Raw genomic sequence first — 6010 nt, 5'->3', positions numbered from 1 at the left:
TACGTAGTGATCAACTTCTCACTAAAACATCTTTGCTGATGTTTTTTCGAGTCTTCTGGCCAATCAAAATCAAGATTGTTGCCGGAAGTCCCCACGGAGAATAACTTTGCGGTAGAACTATTCTTTATACATCCATGGGTACAACTTCAGATACAAATGAACACATAATTGAAATATGACCCCCGGTTTGATGATTGACAGGTCACAGAACAATGGGGGCTATCTACCCTACCCACAATTCACACAGACAAGTTCAGCTGTCAGAACAAAGTGAAAAACAAACAATGGCATAAAATATTATTAATATGTCGGGTAGTATAGATTTATTTATTTTCTTCTCAGAGTGTACCAGAATGCGTAGTTTATATGTTAGTATTTCTAAAAATCATCTCATTAAACCTTTTTTTAAAGCATACTTTAGAAAAAGGGATATAAAGGATATATGCACTGTACATTAATTAATATTGTATGCTGAAAACACCAGTTGAGAACCACTGGTTTAGAAGACACATTATTAAGAGCTCTGCACACTGTCAACCTTGCTGCATGCATTATGTAAACCTTCAAAAAATAATTTGTAAAACATCGTAATGCATAATGTTTATAGATGGTTTCCACATTTGTAAACATTGATAAGTGTTCATCTAATTAACATGTATAGAGGCTTTACAAAGTATGCCATTTATTTAGGTATTAAAGTAATCAGTTGCAACTTTAATTAGCTATACAAATAATGTTTACGTAGGTAGTTCAATCTAATTATTAACTATGAACCATCTGTTGTAATTAAACTGTATATCTCGATGCAATCTTACTAGATGTTTTACTCGTCATTCGGTAATAATTTATCATTATTAATTTATTAATGTGTGCAACAATAGACTTTTAAATAGCATTGCAGTGGTAAAATAACTTGTTTTTTAAAACTTTTAATTGAAAAAACTTCATGAGTGCTTTAATGTAAAGTGTTGATTGTAATGGTCTCCTGTCTTCTCCCACCCCCCACTTCTTCTTTTCCTTCTCTGTCCTTTGTATTTCCCTTTAATGGATGGAGCTGGACGAAAGTACACATCTGTGACATCTCCTCCTTTTTTTTTTCCTTCTCTCCCTTAAACTATTTCATCACATTCCTTTTGCTTCTCCATTTCAGGCCCCTAATGACCCTATGTGAACCGAGCCCCCCCCCATCAGTGAAAGGAAGTTCAGATCCTTTTTAGGATTCAACCATTTTGTTGCATGTTAGGAAAGCGTTGTTCATGCTGTTGTTTCTTTGTTTCTTAAAAGAAGATTTTGGCCCACAAAACAATTAACCACATTCCTAGTGATGTTTACTCTAGGAAACAGCATGTCAAAATGCCTCCAATAGCAGTTAACTTCTCACATTAGCATTACAGATACATTGAGTTTGTGTGTAAAAGTAAACACTAAATTGAAAATTAAGTTTAAAATTAAAATAAGAGACTTCTCTGCCAACAAAAAGTACAGCATCAGTTATTTTAGCAAATAAAGAAGGACAGATGTTTACAACAGTGTTGTAGTGCAGGGTAAACACACGTGCACAAAGTTTACTTTGTTTTTGTCAGAATTGTGTAACCTACAAACACTTCTCGAGGCGTCCAATTTTCATGTGTGGATAGACTAAGAAAATAAGGAAAAGTTCACTCAACTGCATAATCATTTTGAGACATATTTGTCTCACCCTGGTCTTCGGGCCAGAGGCAAAGACCTCTGTCGGCTCTGGGATATACTTCTTAGTCTTGTGATCTGTTCAGAAGATACTGATCTGCCTTTATTATGTAATAGTTTAGCTTAGAAAAAATCTAAGGGACAACATAGTAATTGTTTACAATTTTTTTAACTGAACCACACTGAAATGACCGATCAGCGAAGTGATTTGTGCTTTTTCTTTTTGAATGGTGTCAGTTAAGAAAGTTAATCTTATAAATGATAAATGAAATAAATCTTGATATAGGGCATTGAACAACTAAACTCTTAGTCATGAGTTAAAACAAGCCCATCTGACAGAGGAATGTTCGTGTTCAAAATGAACCGATCTTCCACCACTCCCCTTTACGCTGATCCAGATGTGAACACGATGTGCATCTTTACAAGAGCCAGCACTGAGCTGCACAACCGACCAAAGGACGACACAAGGTCTGACTACTTTTGTTCTCAAGTATATATTTTGTTTCTAACAGTTTTGATGAGATTTGACACTTTAACATCGTAATACTTTTAACTCGTACTTTTCAATCTCTGCAACTTCAGCGGCAACTTTTTCCTTGGCAGTCTACTCAGTGCATGATTGCTTGTTGTCAACATCAGGATTTATGACTTGTTGATGTTTGCAGCTGGCAGTTGGCTTTAATCCCAAACATTTTACGACTTGTTTTGCTGTTGCGTCATTAACTCAGTAGGTGTTTTTTCCGTGGGAACTTCATTCTTGATCTGGAGAGTTAATTTGTATTATTTAGTCCATTTTAAAGTTGAACATGACACAGATATTTCATGAGAATCAGCCATTATATGTTCTGCTGTCAGAGCTTCATAGGGCCATTGTTGCATGTTAAATTAATACCATGTGTGAGTACACTGTGATGTTGACATTCAGTGTAGATTAGAATGTACTACACACAAACATTTTGTTCTACTTTTTGTGGAAAGAGGAAGAAATCATTTCAACCTAAAAAGGCAGACATAAATATATTTTAAAATGTAAATAAAACATTTAAATAACCGTCCTCATTGATTCAGAATTGAGAACTTCATGGTTTGCTGGTTCCTATGATAAGTACAAAATACAGTGTGTCAATATTTTGTGAAAGAAACACACATTTCAGCTATGCTTATCAAGTGACGAAAACAAGCGTTAGTAAATCTTGGATTTATAGCACTTATCTTGACAAAAAAGGATAAACTGAAACTTTACAAAGTACATTCGTGAGGGAGGGCAAATCTATTATCAGCATTTTCCCAAAGCATGGATAAGAACCAGAATAAACGTGTCCATCATAATTGATATCTGTAAAGATTTTCACTCGTTCTCTCAGTTTGTCCGTAAGATGTCTGTGGAGCTGTTTCGTGTGAGTGAACCAGGAGGAACTAATGCAGGTCTTCAAAGCACCACAGTGGGGGGCAGCAAACCTTTACACCGCTTCATTAAGAGGCAACCAAAGACTGTTGGCGTGAGACACACACACACACACACACACACACACACACACACACACACACACACACACACACACACACACACACACACACACACACACACACACACACACACACACACACACACACACACACACTCCCTAATGCTCACACTATGCTCTGTCAAATATTTCTATACACAAGTACTTTCCAAAGGACTAACATTTGAGGGTCACTACTGATGCTAAAACAGATCAAAAATAAAACAGGGGTCATGCTTGAAGTTGTTTTTTATTCTCTCTTAGATCATGGTGCTGGTCTTGGGCTTGTCCTTGTTCAATGTTTCCCTCACGACCAAACCAGAATACTCCATGAGGACAGCCATCCAGCCTGACTTCATACTGGGAACACTGGTTTGTAGCAAGATAAGAGATCCAATCGATGAATCATAGGGCTTTATGGATTCCTTTACTGACGAAGCAAACTAGTAAAATAAAGAAACCAGCAATTATTGACATTTGTTTAAGAATTGATCACAGGCTGAGAGTAATTTGTATTCACTTTAATATTTAAGCCTCGAAAATAAGCTTTGTCTTAGTTTTTCTAATTCAAATCTAATGCATAGCCTATCCTTAAAGAGATGGAAAATAAAATATGTATTTTGTTCTCTTTCTTGTAGTTCGCCATATGTGGGACTCTGTATATTGTGACAGAGCACATTCCAACCAAGAAAACAGTAAGATGTATTTTGTATTTTTAAACAAAACAGAACTTTCTATTTTCCTGTGCCTATACAAAATATAACAGACAAATGATATTGACCCCAAAAATGCTTAGAAAGATCATTTATATCTGATATGGTAGTCTTTTTGAACGATTAATAAGAATTGATATCATTGATTTTCCTTCATGTTGTCCATATACTGCCAACATGTGTTTCTTCCTCCTCTTTCTCCCTCTGGTTGTGTTTATATACAGGTAACCATATCGCTGGCTCTCAGTATTGTGAGCATACTGCTGGCGTGTTGGACTACCCTGCACATTGTGCCCACGATAGCTAGCACCTACGACCACAGACACCAGTATAACCACGAGAATGATACATATTCAAGTTCATCTTTTGCGGTAATTATTATTTTTGTCATTATTGGTAGTTTTGAATATTGGGGTGTCCTTTTTTTATCTGAATTTTAAGGCAATTATTAACATTACATTGAAAAAGGAATCAACATTAGCACTACAATTATAATGAACACTAGGCCTGCATTTATATTGCTATCAACCATATTTGGTTTGAAAACATTGAATTAAGTGCTTGGTTGAAACCAGTTGAGGGGAACGTGTTTGAAGCCCGCTGCACCTTTTGCTAATGTAGCATTAGCTAGTGCAGCAGCGGCTAGATCCCCTCCTGGGTTTTAGGCGGCGGAAGTGACGTAATCTGCCACCCAGGACAAGAGACGAGCATATTAAATGTATTATTTTCGGTTGTGTATTTGTGGTATAACATTTAAGTTATAATAACAACCATAATTTGTGGATTGATTTCATTATGGTATTTGAGTTTGTTTCAGATTAACTTTTGTATTTGATGTTGCAATTTCATTTCTCCAAGAGAGACAAAAATCACTAAAAGATCTGGTGGATATCTGACCAGTATTTATATATCCTAAATGTTCTTTGGGTTTTATCCACAAATCAGTGCTGGAATTGGGCCGGTACTCACCGGTACGCAGTACCGGTACTTCTGGTTCTGACCCATGGAGTACCGGCACTTCTTGCTCAGTACCGGCATGCTGGCGGTACTCCGGTACTCATGCACCGTGCCAGTACTCAACACTCTCCCGCCGTTCTTATTATACATCCATATATATATATACAGCCGCCCGGTACTCAGTAGATGCGTCATGAGGTGCCGAACGGACATTCTCATCGCTCTAACCGCTGGAGTTTCACAGCGGCTGTCAGCTGTTTACTCCTGTCATTCAAACAGAACGTGCTGGAGAGGGGGCGGGGCTTATCTTCTCCATGTAAATACTGTGGTGGAAACGACTATGTCAAAATTAACCTATTTGACCGTGATTTAATAGTAATACACGTTTCAAAATAATAATAATAATAATAATGCCGAAGTAACAACATACTGAAAACTGTTAGTAAAACCATGTTTTAATGCTTTACAATTTACATACCTAGATGCACGTGTGTTGTGTTTATGCAGTGCAACTCCCACCCAGTGGGTGTCTATGTAGAGTGATAGAACAGAGCAGGCACGCCCCCGAGAGAAGGAAAGCAAGTCACGTCACAAATTAGCATTTCTAAAATGTTAGCGTGGATTAATAAAAGTGCAAAAAGACAGCGGTTGTCGCCGGAAGAAACTTCAAATACAGAGAATGCTGTGCCTGTGTTGGAAATTGTGTCTGATGGGGAGCTTTCTTTGGTTGATCCTCCTGCTCCAAGTTCTAGTGCATTAGCATTAGCACTAGCTCCGCCGCCTCCTCCAGAGCCTCTAACGTTAGCTGCTGCTGGCGCAACTGCCACCACCAACACCGGGCAAAGCGATGCACCTGACTGCTGGACAACGGACCAGGTGCAATATTTTTGCAAGACCAATGCATGGCTCCTTCTTAAAGATAAGAAGCTAGGATGTCGGATATGCAGAGATGTCAAATCTTTGGGAATACACACTGGACAAGGACTGAAACTGTCAACTGAATGGGGTGAGTGTGCAGTGTCTCATTTCGGTGTTGACAAGGGCAAACAACAAGCTAGCCTGAGAAAAAAAATCAAAGAACATAAAGAATCACAAGCCCATGTAAAAGCTGCTGACATCCTTACATCTGCTTCACGTGAAACTATTCAA

This window comes from Gymnodraco acuticeps, unplaced genomic scaffold (assembly GCF_902827175.1).
Source record: "Gymnodraco acuticeps unplaced genomic scaffold, fGymAcu1.1, whole genome shotgun sequence".
Lineage (NCBI taxonomy): Eukaryota > Metazoa > Chordata > Actinopteri > Perciformes > Bathydraconidae > Gymnodraco > Gymnodraco acuticeps.
Note: the sequence above shows the minus strand (reverse complement) of the source record.